This window comes from Petaurus breviceps, unplaced genomic scaffold (assembly GCF_028583685.1).
Source record: "Petaurus breviceps papuanus isolate PSGF00001 unplaced genomic scaffold, PetGlider_PUasm1.0 173, whole genome shotgun sequence".
Classification (NCBI taxonomy): Eukaryota; Metazoa; Chordata; class Mammalia; order Diprotodontia; family Petauridae; genus Petaurus; species Petaurus breviceps.
Genome location: NW_027185759.1, coordinates 19,564,288 through 19,586,742, shown reverse-complemented (window position 1 = coordinate 19,586,742; position 22,455 = coordinate 19,564,288).

Sequence of the window (22,455 nt, the reverse complement as noted above, 5' to 3'; positions counted from 1 at the left end):
GAACATTGGGTCACGAGTCAGGAAGACCTGAGTTCAAATGTGACTCCAGACACTTACTAGCTGTGTGATCCTGGACAAGTCACTTAACCCTGTTTGCCTCAGTTTCCTCATCTGTAAAATGATCTGGAGAAGGAAATGGCAAACTATTCCAGTATCTTTGCCAAGAAAACCCCAAATGGGGTCAGGAAGAGGTGGACATGATTGAAATGAATGAACAATAAAAATTATAATCACTACCAGGCTCTTTGGTATTCAGTCCATATACTACACTGCCAAAATAGTTGCCCCAAGTCTGAGAAGTGACTGTGTTACATACTCCTCAGCTGTAAAACCTTTGGTGGCTTCCCAATCCCCAGCTACTTCTCAATCTGGCATTTAATGATGTCTATGTGAATCTGGATCCAATCTACCTTTCCAGTCAGTCTTCACTTTTTTGCACCTTTCATACACTAGCTAACTAAACAGTGAATGGTTTCTCAGTCTTTTCCAGCCCTCTCCCACCTCATTCAGGACACCGCAGAGGCCTGAAACGCCTTCCTGTTAAATAGCCGCCTGTTTTTATTTTTCTCTTTCAAGCTTGGCTTGTGGACTGCCTCATCCATGAAACCTTCTCTTCTCCCTCCTGCTACAAGGGATTTCTCCTTCTTAAGTTTGTCACAGCCCTTTGTCTAATTCTCTCCATTGCCCCACTCCATTCTATCTTGAATCACATTTATTTATTTATTTAGATGGATATGTGGATAAGTTAATAGATAGGTAGATGGATGAATGGATAGACAGATGAAAGGTGATACATAGATCTCTTGCTGCCATTTGTCCTTCATTATTGAAGAGGATCATGACATCAGAGACATGAAAATGAATTGGATTTAAGCGAGGCAGGGCTGCATGAAGTCACCAGCCTCACTTTTTCCTCTGGAGCCATCTGGGTCCAATGGCCAGATATAGATCAGGATGATTGTAGATGGCCCTGGATGTAGTGGAGGACTTTGGCTTTGTCAAGCTAAGGTCTCTAACAGGTCTTAGACTGACTGAGAAAGTGCCCTTTCAGTGATTAAGGCTTAATAAAAAATGAGTCAGAGAATGTCCTCTTTAACAAAATAGATCTGGACAGATGCTATGGGTAGATGACAGATATAGATGACAGATAGATGGATCAGTTTATCAGGGAGGCTCCTTTCAGATATGGGATGGGCCACACAGTTTCATCTAACTCTGGAATTAGGCAGTTCTACGAAGACAAAGCGGATTTCTGTACTACAGAGCTCCTGGGCTCTGCCTTGCACTCTGTTAATAATTTAAACTATTACTCAGTGGAACACCTAACCTCCCTGACCTTTTGTTTCTCCTGCAGAAGGAGGATGGTGAGACCCATCAGAGGTCCATCATCAGGTTTTAGGATGATCTTCTATAGGTGTGATATCACCTGAACAAATAGAAGGGTTTGGCAAATATGAGCACCACTGTCATCATTAAGAAGAAAATGGATAAAGGCAAAGCATTTATCAAACATAGGCAGGTAAAACGTTTGTTAAGTGCTTCTTATGTGCCGGGCCATATGCTAAATTCTGGGGATAAAAAATGAGGAAGAAAATGATCAAGAAACTTATATTTGAGTGTCTAAATACAAAGAGGAAAGCTGGAAAAGGGGGAGGGAAGGTGAAGGAGCAGGGCAAGGCGGCCAGTGAGGGGATGGAGCTGATCAAAGAGTGGACAGAGGTGGAGGCAGTGCTGGGGTGGAGGGGAGGCAGGAAAGTTCCTCTTCCAGGCTTGGGGAGTGCCTGGACCAGCCACTTCAAGGGGAACTTTCATTGTGCTGATCCTTGAGGGCAGGGGTTGTCCCATTGTTCATCTTTGGGTCATGGAATCATAGGATTATCAATTTATAAAGTAGGTATTTAATAAATGCTGGTTGATGGCACTCAGAAGGACCCCAGAGGACAAGAGGCCTCAATCTGCAGGCTGATCCAAACTTTTAGCAATCTTCCAGGTGAGCATGGAGAAGAATGAAGGGCTCAGTAGGGTCCTGCCGCATGTGAGACCTGCCATGACCATGGCTTTCTTGGTTTGCTTTTAGAAGGTAGTCCAGGGAGGACATGGAATTCTGCACTTTAGTCTCTGTGACCTTGCTCACACTTCTACCTCTGCCTGGCATGCTCTCTCTCCCTGTCTACCTTTAGCCTGTTCTTGGGACAATTTCGCATCTTAACGGACAGAACACAGGACTTGCAGTCAGGAAGATCAGATTTCAAATCTAGCCTCAGACACTCACTAGCTGCATGACCCTGAACAAGTCATTTAACTGCCGCCTGCCTCTGTTCCCTCATCTGTAAAATGGGAATAATAATCACCCCCACCTCCCAGAGTTATCATGAGGATAAAATGAGAAAATATTTGTAAAGTGCTTTGAAAATCTTAGAGCTCTATTTAAATGCTCATTATCATTATGATCAAAGACCTCTCTAGACCTTACAGCCTATACCACGAATTGGATATGCTGCCCTGTATTAATAAAACTTCACGTTTATTGTCTCATTTGATCTCACAACAGCCCTAGGAAGTAAGTGCTATTTTTATCCACATTTTACACAGAAGGAAACTGAGGCTGATAGAGTTGACTTTAATACAGCTAGTAAGTGTCTAGGGCAAGATCTGAATTCAGATTTTCCTGACTTCCAGCCTACTATGCTACTACGCACTGCCCTATATCATATAAGCATCACCAATATCTTTTGTTCTTATATCGTCATTTCCAGATGAATTCCTGTCCCCTCAACTCTTGTCTATAACAGAGGACAACAGCATAGTAACTATGTCATGGAGTATGTAGCATTCTGTATCTGGAATACTCATTTCTCTGCTGAGAGGTGAGAGGACGTAGAGATCAAGCTGGGAGCTGCCACAGAGATCATGTGGTCCATCTGCTTTATTTTACAGCTGAGGAAACTGAGGCTCATTAGGTTTTGCATCAAGTAGCACAGTAAATGGCAGAGCCTGCTCTTAACTCAGGATCACTGGTTACAAATGTTGTTCTCTGTCCACTGACTGCTCCACACTGCCCATACTTCATTATCTGCTCTCTAGGACTATGATTGTCATGACCCAGAATTCGACTGCCTGGTCTCCTTGGTTAAATCTTCATGCATTTTTCCTTGAGGGCAGGACTTTGTGTGCTTCCTCCCCTCCCCTCCTCACCCCAGCGGAGCTTATGACAATGCTTCACATACTCAGGTGCTCGATAAATGTTCACTGCCTAGTTGGTAGTCCAACTCTGGCCACCCCAAATCTCTGAGGATTTATATTACAAGTGAATTCTCCATCACTGTAGACCCTGGAACAAGGGCTGCAGGAGGTGCCCTCTGATGTCCTCCCACTGCTTAGATTTCAGGATTTTCTGATATAAAATAAGCAAGGTCAGGGCAGGGAACCTTAATAAGTGGGGAAGATGGATGGCCCAATGACCTTGTAAAATGACGAAGGAAACCTTTGGTTTGAATTCAGTGGTTATGACGCAAGTCCCAGACCTGAGCCAAACAGCCTTTTTCGCCTGTTTGCTCTTAGCAACCGTCTGTTCATTGATCTCCATGAAATGAGCTCATTAGATAATCTTGATTTGATACCATTATGGATAACAGCACATCACAACAGCAAGGAAAAAAAAGATGCAAACATCGACTCCAAAGGAAAGAGGAAATCCTGAATGAATGAGGTGGCTGCTTTTTCAAATCACATAGAATGATCAAAAGCCTGAATACAAAACAAGGCTTTTCCTGAAATTGTGGTCTAGGTCATTCATATTTTCTCTCTCTCTTTCACTTTTTCTTTCTTCCTGTTTTTCTTTTTTCCTTTCCTTCTTTCTTTTTTTTTCCCTCCTCTCCTTTCTCTCCTTTCGTCCTTCCTTCTTTCCCTTCTTCCTTTCCTTCTTTCTTTATCTTCCTCCCTTCCTCCTTTCCTTCCAAATTTATTACAATTTTATTAACATACAGACCGAGCTTACATGTAGAATAATGCTAATATAACATACACAGATATTTCTAATTTATAAAATAATCACAACCATAATATTAGACTTTCTTTTTGGTGCAGTTTCTTAAAACATGGTGCTTTTGATGTCCCAGCTCCTCTTGATTATTTTTCAACTACTTCTCTCCTTTTTTTTCCTTTTACTAATCTGCCCTCCTACACATTACTAATTGAGTCAGTGATCAGTGGCAAGCCAGCTTCAGAATATTCATGAGAAGAAATGTGAGGCCCAGCAAAGACAGCAGAACCAAAAATAACAATGCACACAATGACCAAAACAATGACAAGGGACCCAACCTGACAGACCATGGTCCTCTGATGAAGGCAGAGAATTGATAATGAAAGAAATCACCCTTTTTTCAGTAGGGAGGTGGTGTCCTACAGGTGAGAAATATGGCAAACATTGTTAGATATTGCTGATTCACACATTAATTTTGCTTAATTTTTCTTTGTTATAAGAAAGGCTTCTTTTTTGGGTGGATGGGGTATTGAGAAGTGAGTAAACTAAAAAAGGACCCATGATGCCATTAATTTGGATGTAGCCTCCAATGATACAGATGTCAATGGAGACATGGCTGCTCATCCTGTGTGACTCTTATCCAGACCCTCCTATAAGCTCATGAGAGGCCACTCAATGTACTGAAGCTCAATGCTACTTTCTTAATTTCTCTAGACAACTTGTTACTCAGTCGTGTCCAACTCTTTGTGACCCTCTTTGGGGTTTTCTTGGCAAAGATACTGGAGTGGTTTGTCATTTCCTCCTCCAGCTCATTTTACAGATGAGAAAACTGAAGCACATAAGGTTAAGTGACTTGTCCAGGGTCACACAGCTAGTAAGTGTCTGAGGCCAGTTTTGCACTCTGGAAGATGAGTCTTTCAGACCTCTGGCCCAGTAACACATGCATGTAAGTATATATAAAACATATGTATGTGTCTATGTGTGCATATGTATATATGTACATACATACATATACAGTGAGAATTTATGTAATTTGAATTTCTCTTGAATATACCTATTTATACATGTCTCCCCCAATAGAACATGAACTTCTTGAGGGCAAGAATATTTCATTTTGTCCTCGTAGCCCCAGCATCTATCATGTAGTTGGAATTTAATAAATCTGCTGATTGACGAAAGTAGTCCTGTCCTCTCATTTTACAGACAAGAAAACTGAGGTTCTTTCCAAGGATTTTTCCAAGGTCATGGGGTTTCACTGCCTCCTAGGGAGTGGGAGGAGATTGGTGTTCCTGGATGAAGCATCCCCTCTACCAGGCAGCTAGCGCCTTCTCTGAGAGTCAGAGTCAGAGAGAGCTGCCTAGAGTTCTGAGAGATCAAGTGACTTTCTTGGCCAGGGTCACACAGCCACGCAGTGAAGGTGTTCAGCACAGTGCTTGGCACATGGTGGGTATTTAATAATGTTTAATAATCGATTGATGCAGCATAGGTGAGATTTGGACCTACATCTTTCTGGCTCTAAGACTGGCTCTCCTTGCATTGTACCATGTGGTCTTATTGACAACATTCTCACTAAAAACAAAACATATGGAGACACATGCCAGGATGGAATCAATAAGTGACAAAAATAGTCCTATTTCCAAGTATACAAAAGTATAGACAAATCAACCCTTTCTCCTTCTCCCATCCATATGCTTTCCTGTGGACTTTCTCTGTCCCAGAATGATGGTCCAAGTTAAGAACTTGGTGAGAATATTTGATTATCTCTGGGGTTGCTGTGCGTTTCCTTGCCCAGGGAAGTTTCTCTGCTTTTGAGATGATGCCTCTGAGCATTGTCTGATGGGCTGTAAATGCAGAATTACAATCACTTAGGAGGCAAGGCAAACACTGGGGACTCCTTCAGTAACCTAAACTAGCCATTTTTCTGGTATTTCTTAGAAACACAGCCTCATTTCTGGGCCATTTGTGATATAGGTTATGCGGTAGCATTGCTATCCTCAAAAAAAAATGCCAAAAAAAACTATTTAGACTATCTGTCTCTCTGTTTTTGTCTTTCTTTCTACCTCTCCCTTTCTTTGTCTCTATCCCTCTCCCTCTTTCTCTCTGCCTCTGCTTCTCTGCCTCTGTCTCTGTCTCACACACACTCACAATTTCAACTCCACTCCATGAAGCATGTTAAAATTTAAGAGCATGACTATCCTGTGGTTAGCTCCTACACAAATGAGATCTGCAGTGATGAAATTCTCAGGGCACACAGATATTTAGTCTTTAGCTGAATCTGCATATATGCATATGAAGGTCCAGTGGGGTGGGGCAGTGTGGACTTTCAGTGGACTTAATGGTTACCAACCACTTCCACACCCTGGTTGTCTCCCTAATTCTTTCTGGACACAGCTTTGGGTCAGATAGCTTGATTCATCAGATATACTCTCACCCATTGGTCTTGGGCATGGGGGCCCAAGTTCTCTGGCTCTGATGGGATATAGCATGAACATTAGTTGCAATTCTCTGCAAATCCTAAAGCAACATACAAATGTAAAGTACTGTTATTATTAAAACTCACACTGGGATGTTGCTTTCAAAATACACTCTTTCTTCTAGGGTGATAATAACCAGGACTGGATAATTAATCATTCCAAATGTCACCAATTCAAATCAATGGTAGATGATTCTAAAAATGGAATGGGTCGTTCATATTTTAAAAAAGCTAAGATTTTATTAAGGACAGCTCTGAATAGGAATCTTGCTAGGAACTGCCATTTCAGCCTTAACCCTTGGGACTACACTAACTGCAGTCTGCCATGGAAATGAATGACTTGTTGATGACAATGTGGATGAGGCAACCTACAGGCCTGGGGACCACGCTGCTTGTCACTTATTCCCAGAGGAGATTGAAAACTTTAGCAGATCAGTTGCTGATCTTTCTGAAGCATTTCCCAGGCCACACTGGAGTTGTAGTTCCATGTTTTCATGGTTATTTTGTCAATGAGGAGACAAAGTGGGGGGGTTGAATAAGCTCTGGGCCTTCAGGAAATGAGTGAACCCCACCACTCTTTCCAGTAGGTTGTGAGGTTATAACCTTTACTTGGCCGGACATTTGGGGGAAATCCAGGGGCTTTAATTTTAGGGCCAGAAGATCAAAAGTCACATTGAGGCTCATTTTCATAAATCCAGGCCAGAAGACTGTGGATTATCTTCTCTATTTAACTTCTCAGACTTTTCCTCAAGAATGCCCAGTCTGCTAGCAGAGAGATAACAAAGTACCCTTTTCCCTGTTTGTATCTTCAGGTACAAAGAAGAAAATCAAGTCCTGAAGATGAAGATCACAGGATAACTCAAGTCACCCAAGGAACAAGATTAGCTATGACCTCTCAGAGAACCACTCAGTTGAACTCTATTATGAAAACCTTTAAGGGTCTTCCAAGAGCCTTGAGGCACATGGAAGACCAAGATAAGACGGTAGGAATGGACAATTATGTGTTGTATTGTACTTATATGCCTTTTTTAGGTCCAGGAAATGACTGATTCAATGTGATAGGAAGAAAGGCAGTATAGTATGATAGAGCGTTGGTCTCACTCCATCCCCACCTGTGCCACATACTGGCTCTGTAGTCTTTGTCAAATCTGTAGAGAGAAGATGTTGACCTACATGGGTAGAAGAGTTTTTCTCATTCGCTTTCCAGAATCACTGAGATCACAGTTCCACTTCCCATCCCTACATAATAGAATTACTGTGTAATATGTAAGAATTCTATGTAATAAAAATGATTGCAGCACGGTGTAGTAAAAAGAATGATCCTAGCCAAGCCATTTAACTGCCTGGTACCTCTTTTCTCATCTGTAAAATGAAGAAGTTGGACTTCTTGGACTCTTTTGAAGTTAAGGACACCAGCAGAGAAATATACAAGCAAAAAAGAAAAATACTGGGGTCGCCTGGAGAGAAAAGGGAGAACAGATGGACAGCTGACATGCACCATTATATTCTCCCATCGTCTAGTGGAGGGGAAGAAGGCCCTGGATGTGTGAAGGCTCCTCCAGTGAGGACCTTATGGGAGAATGAAATGAATTGGCAGGCAGGGATGGGGCTTTCTCCATGTGAGATCCTGGGTCTCCATGTGAGGTTCCTGGAATAGTTGAGTATACAGTTCAACCATCATTGTTATTGGTGCAGTGGATAGAGCAATGGTCTTGGAATGAGGAAGACGTGAATTCAAAGTCTGTCTTACTAGCTGTGTGACTTGGGGCAAGTCACCTAACCTCTGTGTCTCAGTTTCTCATCTGTAAAATGGGGATAATAATAACATCTTTGTCCTTGTGAAGATCAAATGAGTTAGAATATATAAAATTTATAGAATATATGAAACATTTTACAAACCTTAAAGTTCTATAGAAATGCTAGTTGTCATCAGCACTATTATTATTAAATTAGTAGACTCTTACAAGTGAAATGTCCTTTCCTCAGCCTTCACAATGACAGAAACATGAGTTTTGGAGTGACCATCATGAAGATGAATGACACCATCAAAATGTTAGGGATAGACATTTCAACTAATAGACACATTTTTATTGAGAATTTTCCAGGTGCTCCAGATACACAAAGGCAGCTAGGTGGTACAGTGGCTAGAATTTGGACCCAGAATCCAGAAGTCCCGAATTCAAATGTGACCTCTGATACTTGCTAGCTTTATAACACTAGGCAAGTTACTTAAAGTCATCTGCCTCACTTTCCTTATCTGTAAAATGGGTTCAATAATAATAGCTCCTACCCCCAGGGTTGTTATGAGGATGAAATAAGATAATATTTGCAAGGTGCTTCCCAACCCTAAAAGTACTCCACAAATGTTATCATTAATTGTACTCCTACATCTATCTTTTCCCATGAAAAGGACAAACTTTCTATACAAAGAGATTGAACAAAATTTTTCTTTATTTTGCAAATGTCAAGGTGCTATATAACAGGTAGCTCCTGCTGCTAATACTTGTTATAATATATAATAACTTGCTGTTATTCAGTTATGTTCAACTCTTTGTGACCCAATTTGGGGATTTCTCAAGAAAGATACCAGAGTGGTGTGCCATTTCCTTCTCCAGCTCATTTTTCAGATGAGGAAATGGAGGCAGAGTTAAGTGACTAGCCTAGAGTCATATAGCTGGTAAGTGTCTGAGGCCATATTTGAACATAGATCTTCCTAGCTGCCCTTCCTACCACCACCACCACCACCCAAGCAGGTGTTAGTACTTTCCTCTCAAATTATTCTATATTTATTTTGTATGTATTTACATGCATGTAAGTAGCATGTAAGGTCTTTAAGGGCAAGGCTTATTTCATTTTTGCTTAGTACCTCCAGTACCCAACACAAAGGAAGAGCTTAATTGCTTGTTGATTGTGGCACCTTAGTTGATGGCTGCCCTCAGGGAGTTTACAGTCTGATTGACAGAAAGTGTGAGGGAAGGGGAAACATTCTGGGCATTATAGTAAGACTGGTTTCTTAAAAAGAACTCACAAAACTCTACATCAAAATGAGTGTAGTCTGCTTCAAAGGATATGTGTCAAGAGGTTAGGCTCTTGCTGTGACAAGGGTACTCTTTCCCTAATGCTTTTTGAGGGTAGCACATTCTTTGTAGTACCTTAAATACGGGAAAACCATCATTCCTTGAGAGAAGGTTTGATTTTTGGAAATCCTTAAGTAGTCTGTTGAACAGGGTGGATAATAACAAGTTTTCTGGGTCTAAACATGGATGTGAGACTTGTCTAATTATCAACTCTGATTTTCTCAATGACCAGAAGTGGTGTCAGGAAAGACAGCATTGTGAGATTGTGTGGAGACTCCTGAAGGAATTCCTTTGAAGGAAACTTGTATTTGAATTTCACTTTCCCCTTTTTTCAAGTAAAGTTGGTTTCTTGGAAACAGAGAATAAAATTATTTTCCTTACTTAGAGGCTATAAAACCAACCAGCTAAATAACTATGCAATTAGGTAGCACAGTAGTTAGTGTTGGGTTTGGAATCAGAAAGACCTGAGTTCAAATCCTACTTTGGATACTTACTAGATGTGTGACTCTGGGTGAGTCACTTGTCCTTTCTCAGCCTCAGTTCCTTATCTGTAAAATGAGGACAATAATAGCACTTGTTTCCCAGTGTTGTTCTGAGGATCAAACAAAATAACACAGAGAAAGCACTTTCAAACTTTAAAAGATTCTATAAATGCTGGGTGTTACAGTTACTCCTTCCACATTATGGGTGTTGTGATCTGGAAAATTCACATACAAATTTTTGGCCCTCCCTTTGTGCTAGAGAAATCTGAATTATTGTGCTATTCAAAGATAAAATATATTGATATTATATAACATATACAAATTTTTATGACTTTATGAGTTTCCAAACTTTTTCTGTGTCGTCTGCTGGCCTTCATGTGCCATTTGTGGCTTCCACAAAACTCCCAAAGAATTTCCATTTAATTTCTTATTCTGACCCATGATATATTGAAACCATGTTGGGGAAAGTTACCAAATCATACTTTGTATGCCAAAAAAGTCAACTAAAATAATACTGTCATACTTTTTAGATCTATAGCTTGGTCATCAGAAGTCTACTCCTCAACCAAAGTCATCTACAACATCTATACGACTTTAATAGGTGGTGTCCAGACAACCTGGAGTTGAGCCTTTCTGATCTTAGCTAGGCTGGTCCTTAGACAACAGACATCAAGTACAGTGTATCCCAAAAATCTTAGTGCAGTTTCAAATTATTAAAGTTTGGTATTGCACTTAGATTTTTGGGACACCCAGTATATCAGCAAGTCCATATTGAGAGCTTTTCTTTCTTTGTAGACCCCTCCAGAGCTTGTAATTTCCTGCTACAGTTTCAAGATCCCAGTATCACCAGCACCTCACAATGAGGGATCAAAGGACTTCAATGGAGGTAATTAGTAATGTAATTACTAGTAACCCAACTAATAATTCCATGTAACAGATACCAGTAGGTATTATAATAGTTATAAAGTTATTATGGGTTGATATGGTCAAGGAGCTTAGTGGGATGGGCAGCATGGTTCAGTAGAAACACTACTGGCTTTGGAATCAAATCCTGTCTTGGTTGGATGCCTTTGAGCAAATCACTTAAACTTTCTGGGCCTCAGTTTCCTCATTTTCAAAATGAAGAGGCTGGACCAAAAACCATCCATGGTGTCTTATGGTTCTAAATCAATAATTACATAACCAAAGCTGATATTCTGTAAAATAGCTGCTGAATTTCAGCCTTGTGCTATCCCAGGTTAAGTATCTATCTTGACACTTTGATCATACTTATATGTGTTCATGCTGTCACTCCTGATAGAGGGAAAGTTCTCTGAGGGTAGGGATGACTTCATTTTTCTCCTTATATCCCAGAAGCTACCACAATGCCTGACACATAGTAAGTGCTCCATAAACCCTTGTTGATTGATGAAAGCAGCAATGAGCATCACATCATGAAATGTCAAAAATAGGGTTATGAATGGATTGGTAAGGACCAAGTTTGATTCTGTATAGTCACTCAGGAATATTCGGGCTTTGGTTTGGTCTGGCTTAATGAATAGCAGAGTTATCTGAAAGAGTCAACATTAGACAAAATAAGAGAAGACTTTAATTCTCCACAGGATTCTCCACTCTCATCTTTAACCAACAGTTCATTGATTTCAAAGGTAAATGAGTTCTTGAAGGCCACTTTAATGTAGCATGTACTCTAGCTGGTCTAGCTTTGCTGGAAGAGTCTCCAGGGTCCACCTAGCAATGGACTGTGGGCTCAAATTCAGTGAAGCCCCTAATCCCTTGGATGACTTTTTATGAACCTATAGAATCTCAGGATTGGAAGGGATCTTCGCCCTGGCCATAACAACTCATGAGAACCTCCTGAAAAACTAAGGGGTGGTCATGGTTTGTACTGGTCAAGGGGGTTTCCCCACAGATGAAAACAAAGGACCCTAAAATAAGCACAGATAATGTGATGTGACCAAGTTGGATAATGAGTGCATCTTATTAAATTTATTTTTCATAATAAAGTCATAGGAGATTAATTGAAGAAAGCCTCGGTCTGATTTGGGTACTTGCCAACTTGGAACATTTCAAACTCTACCTGCCACTAATTGGCAGAAATGCTTAGAATCATGCCTGGCACACAGTAAGCCCTCAATCAATGCTTTTGACTTGGCTTGTTGACTACAGGTGGGCAGCTGTACTCCTTGGGTGGAAGCCAACACAGAGGGGCTCTGTCTAATCTTCAGCACCCTAGGGTAGAGAAGTAGTCTTGTGATATGAATATGTGAACAAAACAACTCCTGGTCCTTTGTTGGCCAAGCTTTTCTGAAGTGATGCTGAAATAGAGACTTTCTTAAGTGATGCTGAGAAAGTCATTACCAAGGTCTTTTCTGGGGAATGGAGTGGGGCAGGGAGAATGGTGGAGAGGATAGAATATGGGACTTGATGTCAGGAAGATCTGGGTTCAGGTCCTACCTTTGACATATACTGATTGTCTGACCCTAGGACCCCCTTCTTAGGGTTCCAGAGCACTCTAAGACTGTAATTTTCAGAGAAGGTGCTCATCTCCATTGGTATAGAGGGAGTTTCCTTACCCAGGATTTCCCCACATCAATGAAATCCCACATCCAGTCTCTATCCTAACACCTTGATTATATTTATATATGTTCATGTTGTCTCTTCTGATAGTGTGTAAATTCCTTGGGGGCAGGGATGACCTAATTTCTTTCTTTGTATCCCAGAAGTTAGCATAATGACACATAATATGTACTCAATAAACCCTTGTTGATTGATAAGCTATGTGGTCCTGGGGGAGTTACTTAGACTGTCTGAGCCTCCTTTCTTGACCAGAAAATTGGGATAATAATATTATCTGTGTATTATCTGCCTAATAGTATTGTTGAGGGGCTCAGGTGAGATCATGTGAGAAAGAGGGCTTCCAAATTTAAAATGTTTTAGAAACAGGAGATTTGACCTTGCCACAAAAAGGATCTTCTGGAAGAAATGTCAGATGAGGATCATATGATTGGAGTTTTAAAGAGCTTCAGAGATCAACAAATCCAATCAAATGGGGAGACTGAGGCACAGAATTATGGATTCATGGAATATTAGTGTTAGTGGGGAATGAATCTTGGTGCTGTCCCTTTGAGACTACTTGTAATTTATCCTGTCTACATCATGTTTATGCATAGTTGTTAATGTGTCGTTTCCCCCATTTGACTGTGACCTCCTTGAGAGAAGGGACCTTCTTTTGCCTTTGTTTAATCCCCAGAGTTTAGCACAGTTACTGGCATATAGTAGGTGACTAATAAATGCTATTTGACTGACTGAATTCACAGATCACAGATTTCTAAATTATTTTCATTTTACAGATGAGAAAATTGAGGCCCCCAAAAAGGGAAAGTTCATGACTAGGGATATCAGCTAAGACAGTCTGGGCCAGAATTACAATCTCCTCCCTGCCTGTCCAGTGCTTTTTTCACCCTACCTCTTAGAGATACAGGAGATATTTGGGCAAACCATAATACTATTGTTTATGATGACGGCAGAGTTCTAAGATTTAGGGTATTGTCCATGCTTGGGTTTTCTTCCTACATATGTGCTGGGAAAAGTATGCCTTTGAGGGTATTTTTGGCATTCAGGACTGGAAGAAGAAAGTACTAGGGACTATAAATAACTTTTTAAAAAATACACACAAAAAACTCAAGCAAACAACCAAACCACTTAAATATATGTGAGGATCAATGAGCACTATATCTATTCTGAGCTTAAATTCCCTTAGAATTTTTGTTCATACTCAGAGGCAGAAAGGATCATACCCTGGGGAACTTGGTTTGATCCCAAGCCACAGGAAACTTAATAAACAAGATGGGAAAGTCTCTAAACTATTATAAATCATTGGTAGTTTCCCTTTTTATTGGCAGCAGAATGCAAAATGTACATATATTGACATAATGTATACATATATGTGTACATATGTATATTCTCTCTCTCATTATTTAGCTAGGTGGTGCAACAGATAGAATGCTGGAGTTAGGCAGACTCATCTTAATGAGTTCAAATCTGATCTCAGACACTTACTAGCTGTGTGACCTTGGGCAAGTCACTTAACCCTGCTTGCCTCAGTTTCCTCACCTGTGAAATAAGCTGGAGAAAGAAATGGCAAACCATTCCAGTATCTCTGCCAAGAAAACCCCAAATAGGATCATGAAGAGTTGTAATCAACTTAACAATACCAACAATACATTAGAAATTGGAGTTCAGAGATTTGAATTCAGGTATCTCTAGCAAATCGAAATATTTGCTCAAACTTGTCAGTGTGTTTTATGATCCCAATTTTAAGGTTTGCGAAGACTTTACATAAAACAACAATGATCACTGCTAGCATTTATGTAATGCTTTCATGTTTGCAAAGTGATTTACAAATATCATCTTATTTGATCCTTACAACCACCCTGGGAAGCTGTCAGAATTATTTCCTTTTTATACATAAGGAAACTGAGGAAGCCTGTGGTCTAACCCTGCTCACCCAGGTTCACATAGTTAGTATCTGGGTCATGACTTGAATGAGGGTCTTCTTGATATGAGATCTGGTGCACTGTCCATGGTACCACTTAGTTGCTTTTTGTAATCTTATTGATCCTCATAACAATTTCATGAGGTAGCTACTCTGGGCATCATTTCCCCAGTTTTATAGTCAAGGAAACCAAAGTTGAGAGGAGTTAAGTGATTTGTTCAGGGTCACTTAGCTAGAAAGTGTCAGATATGAGATATGAATGCAGTTCTTACTCTGAGTCCAGGTCACTGTGTTGAAGGACTGTAACTTTCTAAGGAATTGGATAATTTGGACCAAGTTTGGCTCACTTCTGAGGAGTAGGGAACATTCCTTGAGTTTTGATTTTGGGGTCATTACTTGCCCTTTCTTTGTGTTCCCAGAACTTAGTGTAGTGCTTCACATGTAGCAATTTTTATTGATTAAATGGACAAGTCACTCCTCTCTGTCCTAAGTTCCCTAATCTGTGAAATGAAGAGTCTGGACAAAGTAATCTCTAAGGTTTCTTCTGGCTCAACATCTATGATCTTGAGATCCTAAGACAAGCTTGGCTTAATGGAAGGGAAAACTTCCCATCCATGAGTGCTGTCCCAAAGTGGAATGAGATGCCTTGGGAGTGGTTGGCTGACCATTAGCCCACAGTGTGCTGTAGAAGCTTGGGTCAGGACAGATCCAGGTTGGGCCAACTGGCTCCTGAAGCTCTTCTAACTTGGGGATTCTGGGATTCTATGTGAAGGGCAGTGCTTTGAAGCATCTTGTACATTATACTTTAGCTTCCTACCAATGGCACCACATCAATAAACTGAATTCTTCCCAAACATTATAGTTAGCTTAGGGAATACTCAGCAATTATCTTTCCCAAACCTGAGGAGCCAAAAGGACTGCTAATGAAGTATTGTAAAAGGTGAGATGATACTTGGCCCACAGTCTATCCTTTGAATGTAGTTTGTGTGGGTCCATTTCTATCATATTACATTAGTCATTGGGGCTCCAAAGGAAAAATTACTTTAATATACCAGAATTCTCAGTGGATCCTGGGAAAGCCAGGCAATACATCTTCTGAAAAATGTAATCCTTTGATAAATTTATCTCATGCTAGTTTGTTTCCTGTATAAAACATGCTTCTTGATGTGTGATTCCATGTTTAGACTCCAGCTGGCCTGGCACATCACATATGCTGATTACTTCTTCATTTAAATTTCAGGAAGGAAAATAGCTGTAAATTTCATGATTAAACTGAAAATGGCATTCTTTTGCAATTCCTTGTCCACATTAGTTGTTAACTTTCAGGATACTTAGAATTGATTTTTTTCTTACAAATCTAATTTCCTCTTGACTATTTATACATTTCCCCCTTCTCTAATTAACTTCAGTGGAAAAACATAGAGACTTTTCATTGCAATATTAGTTATTGTTTCACTCTCCCTCCCAAAGGAGAGTGGGCTGGACAGCATTGTGAAGTTGTGTCAATGATCCCAACTGATCTCTGCCATGAATGCCCATTTTTTGACATCAATGTTTTTTTTTAGAATGAGATATGGCCCATGAATCAGTGAACACCACAATCTCAGAAGAACCACTAGGCAATAGAAAGAAATAGGGAGGCTATATATAGACGATTACAACATTCTGGGTCTAGGTCTATGCTCACAAATATTGTTTGAATACAAAAGACAAAGGATCATTGATCTAGAGCTGGACACTATCAAGGATGCACATGTCTAGGGAAGATGGTGGCCAGACTTGCTTCCAAAGTGAGGCACCAGAATTTACAAAATGTTGAAAGGACTTAAGGAAGGAAGATCTTGGGTACATTGGGTAGACCACCTGTGAAGGATTAATGGAAGGATGTGGAAGAAAATGACAGAAAGAGAAAGTATGGAATGTTGTGAATACTCTAGTGGAAGTATTAGAGTCAATGGTAAAATCAATGAAATCATGCACCCATTGAAATATGAAAGAATGTTGGACAGTAGCACAGGCCTGTAGATTTAAAAGCAACCTGGAGAAATCCTGAGGACTTTTTCTCATTAGGGAAATATTTTTTCAGGAACCTTAGTGAAACTTCTATCTTCCCCCCTAGTATCTAACACTTCAGTCTGAGTTTTTATATTTCAAAAGAATACAAAAAAGTTTAGCATCCTCACACTCTACCATTTTAGTGTACATTTCCCTGCCTCCCTTTCCCCTTATTATCCATTCTGATGTCTCAGATATTTGGGTCTGAAATATCTCTCCCAATTTAATTTGGCAATATTCCCTTTAAATGTGGGACACTATGAGGCCTGGGAAAATGAATGTAATGAAACTATATAGGGAGATCAATTAGAGCTTTCTGTCAGCATTTCTTGGTTATTATTTGCTGGGGATATAGTAGTGAATAGGCCTTTCCTTGTTAAGGTGGGGTTTTAGTACATAGCCTACAACAATAAGCCAATCAAGCAACAAATAAAAGCTAGAGGAAATGTTTAAAATAAAATTAAATCTCTTCTTTTGACCACTTCTGATATTGACTTACAGTCCTGCTTTCTAGACAGTTCCATGATCTAGGGTTAGAATATTTCTTTTAACCTCTATCAAATCCCTGATTGTTAGTCTGTATTTCTAAAAAACTCTTTTTATAGACATGTCCAACAAAATCCCATAGGACCTATTTGGGGGCTTTGGAGACCATGTTTACCTCAATCACACAATAATCCCCAATGGACATATGCTTATAACTAGGGGGAAGATAAAAAACTAGGTGAAGAAGGTAGGGCTGTTGGCTTCAGCCCCTATTCCACATTTCTGCCATCATTTGTCATTTCTGATAGCAACAAAATCTCTGACATTTGTGCTGTGTTCTGGTTAATACATATCTGGCTCTTTCCCCTCCCTGTAATACTTAAGAGAGAATATATTTGCAAAATTTTTAGTAGGTGTGATTCCTACAGGTTCTTATAACTCAAAGATATAGGGGGTATGGGGAATGAGTCTCATTTACTCTTGGGGGCCTGAGTTACCAGAATATACATATTGATTAAATGAAAAAGCATGGGCTTTAATCCCACTTCCCCTGGGATCAAATGCATCCTAGAAGAGTGTATATGCCTCAGTTTGGCATTTAAAGCCTTTCCCAATCTGACTCCAGTACATATTTTCAGACATTAAACATTACCCTTCTCCTTACACTCTATGTTCTAGCTAAATTGGTCTACTTTCTATTTCCTGAGTTTAGCCTTCCATTTCCTTCCTCCATGACTCTGAACAGGGTGTTCCCCCACTTCTAGAAAAATGGACTCCCTTTTCACTTCTGCTTCTTAAGACTCCTAGTTTTTTCAAGGTTCACTTCAGGTTATGAGATTAGAGATTTGAGAAGAAAATATACTCAGAGATTATTCTAGGTCTATGCTCTCATTTTATACTTACAGGAAACTGAAGGCAAAAGAAATTAAGTAACTTGTCTGGCATCATATGGGGAGTTAAGAGGCCACACTAGGATGGGGGATAGTTTCATGGGTCTAGAATTTCATTGAGTCCACCATTGACTACACTCACAACTGTTAAATTTCTACAAGATTTCATCTGAGACTTGGTATATCCAAGGCAAAGCAAGGAGCATTTATTAAGCACTTACTGTATGCCAGACATAGTGATTAGCTTTGGGTCTAGGCAAGCTCCCATCTGATCTCTTTAATCAATAGAATACAAATGGTGGCATTTCTTATACAAGATCTTTCCTGATACTCCCCAGCTGCTGATGCCAAAAATTACTTTGTATATGTATTTGGTATATGTATGTGTGTATGTGTATACACATATATTTATGTACACACATACATAAATGTATATATGTATGTATACACACATATATATGTATATGTGTATGTATACACACACACATATATATAAATTTGTATGAATGTATACAGCATTTTCCCTACCCCCCAATAGAATGTAAAATCCTTGAGGGTAGGCACTATTTAATTTTTGTCTCTTTATCTCTCTAGCTCTAGAATGATACTAAGGATAGGGATGGGATGGTAATTTCATTGGTATAGAAGGAACTCCCATGTGAGGAAATTCTCTCTACTGATGCAGGCTGACACCTTCTCTGCAACTTATCTCAGAGAGTTTCCTAGAGCACTAAGAGATCCAGTGATTAGCTCAGGGTCATGTGGGAAGCATCAGAGATAGCATTTGAACCCAGGCCTTGGTGCCTTTAAGATTGGTTCTTTATTCCCTTTCCCACTCTGCCTCTAATTGCTTTAGCAATGCTTGTTGAATGAATGAAAAATCCAGTAGCTATGACCGTGTGCTGGGTTTGCAAACTTCGAAAATGTGTCTGTTTTTCTGCAGTGGGTGAAGCATCTCCAAACACAAGACTAGAAATTTAGTCCTTTGTTTGTTTCACTTCATCCCTCCCTTGTGTTGTCAAATTTGCATTTGAAGTGTCCATTAAAGCATCCCTTCCCTGCCTGATGACAGTCTCGGCGAAATCTGAGAAATCAAGAAAAGGGGAAAAGGGCGGGGAAAAGAATAGCTTCAAATATGGTGATTACATTGCAAAATGCCTCATTCCCATCTAATAGACACTTAAGCAAGTGAGGAAGTGTGTCACCAACACAGCTGAGCAAAGCCTGCAATCTGCCCCTGTGAAACTCTGGGGACTGAGATTGTACAGTCTAGACGAGATGCTTAGAAACAACAGCCGACTTGTGGCCAGGCACGTAGGCATGAGGGAATATCTGTTAGCTCTGACAGGAAGGCCCAGCTTCCCAGGAACAAAAGAACAATCAGTCTGGGCTCTTTGCCTTCCTTAAATTGCCCACCGAAGTGTGAGCAAGTCTCAGTTTCAATCTGACAACTTGGTACGTTGGGCTCGTCCGCCTGCTGGTTCTCTGATAACTTCCGAAAAAGATGACTGAATTTGGCCAGAACTTTTACATTGCTCGACACAGATTGAAACCTCGATTGCAGCCCATTGTTTTGAAATATCTTGGTATCTTATGATAACAGGACCCTCGATTTATTTAAAGGGGGAAGAGATCTTAGAAACCAATGGACAAGCATTTAGTAAGGATCAGGCACCATGTGTGACTCATTGTCTGAGACACAAAGACAGGATGAAATGGTACCCGTCTTCAAGGACCCATTGACATCATTCAGCCCAACTGGGAGACCCCAAATACATATACTGGCACATACAAAATATCTCCAGAAAAGATGCAAAGAGATTTGGCTGGGGAGAAGAGAGGCTGGGGGGGGGGCCACTGTTGGAAAAGAGGGGGGGGGAGGAAAAGGGGGAAAGGGGTGGGGGGGGGGGGAAGGGGGGGGGGGGGGGGGGGGGGTCCAGGAAAGGCTGGATGTGGAAGGTGATAGACCAAAGAGTCTAAGAGGCAATGGTCAGGAGGGAGTTCCTGACTTCCAGCACAAGAAGAGACTGAAAAAAGAGGCCAGTTAGACTGGATTATAAAGGTAGAGAATATTACTATATCTTTCTCTATATGTACAAATATATTTATAACACATTGCAATCAATCAGTAATCAATAAATCAATCAAAAACATTTACTAAATTCCTAGTATGTGCCAGGCAGGGCAATTAGGGGGTGCACGGGGTAGAGAGCCAGCTCTGGAGTCAGGAAGACTCATATTCCTGAGTTCAAATCCAGGCTTAGACACTTACTAGCCGTGTGACCCTGGGCAAGTCATTTAACCCCAATTGGCCTCAATCTCCTTATCTGTAAAATGAGCTGGAAAAGGAAATGGCAAACCACTTTAGTATCTTTCCAAGAAAACTCCCCCCAGATGGGATCACAAAGAACTGGATGTGACTGAAACAGCCGAACAACAACAAAATGGAAAGACAGTCAATGATGCAGTGTATCTGACATGAAAAGACAGAATGAAAAACTTCTGAGTCTAAACATGACCTCTGAGGACAATTCTAAAATCAGCAGGCTGCATAACCCTCTTTGTTTGCTTTTGGATGAAGAAGTCACAGAATGGAATTTGCCCTTAGGAGCAATGGGGTGTAGAGGAAAGAATTCTGGATTAAGCATCAGTAGTATTGGGTCCAAATCCAAACAAGTGGTCCAAGGCTACTTACTTCTTGTGTGACCTACAACAAGTCTCTTGACCTTCATGAGCCTCAGTTTCCTCATTTGTAAAATGAGAAGATTGACTAGCTAAGCTTCAAGACCCCCTTCCATGTATAGATTCATTATACTATGGTGAAACTACAACCCAGTGCCATGATCCTAAGATTCCCTAAGGCCTTCATTACAGAATTACAGAATCTTACAGTTGGCAGGGATGTGAGAGACCACCTAAGCCAAGCCAGAGCTTGCTAAGAATTCCCTCTACAGTGTCTCAGATCGGTGGTGCTGCTGGTGTGGCTGGGGAACACTGGTTTCTGAGGCTAACAAAGATAACTGAATTCAGTTCCAGGATTACTTTTGGCATCTGATAGTGGGAAAAAATTTTTACTGAGAACCATGTTGGGTCCATTCAGTAGCATTTAAACATCCTGAAGGAAGCAGCTATTTGCATTTTGTTACCCAGCAGGATGACAAATACATCATTAGTAATAGTATTATATATATATGTAATATATACTATAATTATATAATAATAAATCAATGTGGAATCAAATTGAACAGCTTCCTATCCTTTTAGTAAGAGAGTTCCTATTCGCATCTGGTATAAATCATTGAAATGTAACCTAGTTTTCATCCATTCAGACCCTGACAAATGAGGGAGAGAATACTGGTTTATAGAGGGGGTGAGGGAAGTGGAAATTTGCTGTCCAACTCGAGCATCCCCTGAATTACTAGGGCATCTAACACAGTTCCAATTCAGGTACCATTTCCAGAAATGATGTGGCCATGACTGCACCATCATTTGGGTTCTCTCCGTTTCTAGAGTGACCCTTGGCACAGGATCAAAGACTGCTTGAGGAAGGCACCAAGAGGAACGTCTCGTCTGTACCTGGAGTCAGGTTGAAGAACATTCATGGGCACCCAGTAGGTCCAGTGTCCTGAACCTCTTACTCTTCTGTCCTAGTAGGAATGCCAGCATCAAAACACAAACACATCCTTTAGAAAATGATACATGAGAGGAGTGACTGACTTGTACCGTAGACGATCACCGGCCAGATGAAAACCCCCCTTTGTAGGAGGTGTCTATATTTGCTCGCATGGCATCAGTGCCCCATATAGCAGGGCCAAGGGAACTGTTTTATTGGCTGTCTAGAAAAGAGATGTTGCTTTGAAGTTGAAGATTAAACATTTCCTGCCCTGTTTGATGGCTTGAAAGCAGAATGATAGTAGTGTTAAAAAAATCAAAACAATCCTGACATTATATGGGTCCTTGCATATATCCTATCTCTTCCAATCCTTAGAACAAGCCTGGGAAACGTGTAGTGTAGGTATTATCAGAATCATAAGTGGGGTGGTGAGATGGAGCTTTGTCCCTAGGGGAAGAAACCTACAAGACTGACAGCACAGTAACACCGAGTGAGTGAGAATAATTAGCTAAAAGAGAAATTACTACCTTCCTTACCTTGGCTATTGTACCCCATTTGAGCCCCTAAAACAGCCTTTCTGTGTTCCAGGGTCTCTGTTTTCCCCCTGCCTCCAATGGAAAAAAATCTCAAAGAGTTGATTTGGTGGTGATTTTTGTGCTTCTTGCCCCAGGCATGAAAAGTAATAGTTATCACTGTGGGTATTATTATCCCATTTTAGAGATGAAGAAATTGAGGTTTCTTCAAAGGAAAGTTAATGTGGCCCCTTTGGTCACATTAGTTTCTGCTGGAGGCAGGATTTGAAGTCAGGACTCCCTTGACACTGAGTTCAGAGTTCTTTACACAGTACCCTTCTGCCTCTTAAACAACACTTCTCTTTTTTTTTTTTTTTTTTTTTTTTTTTT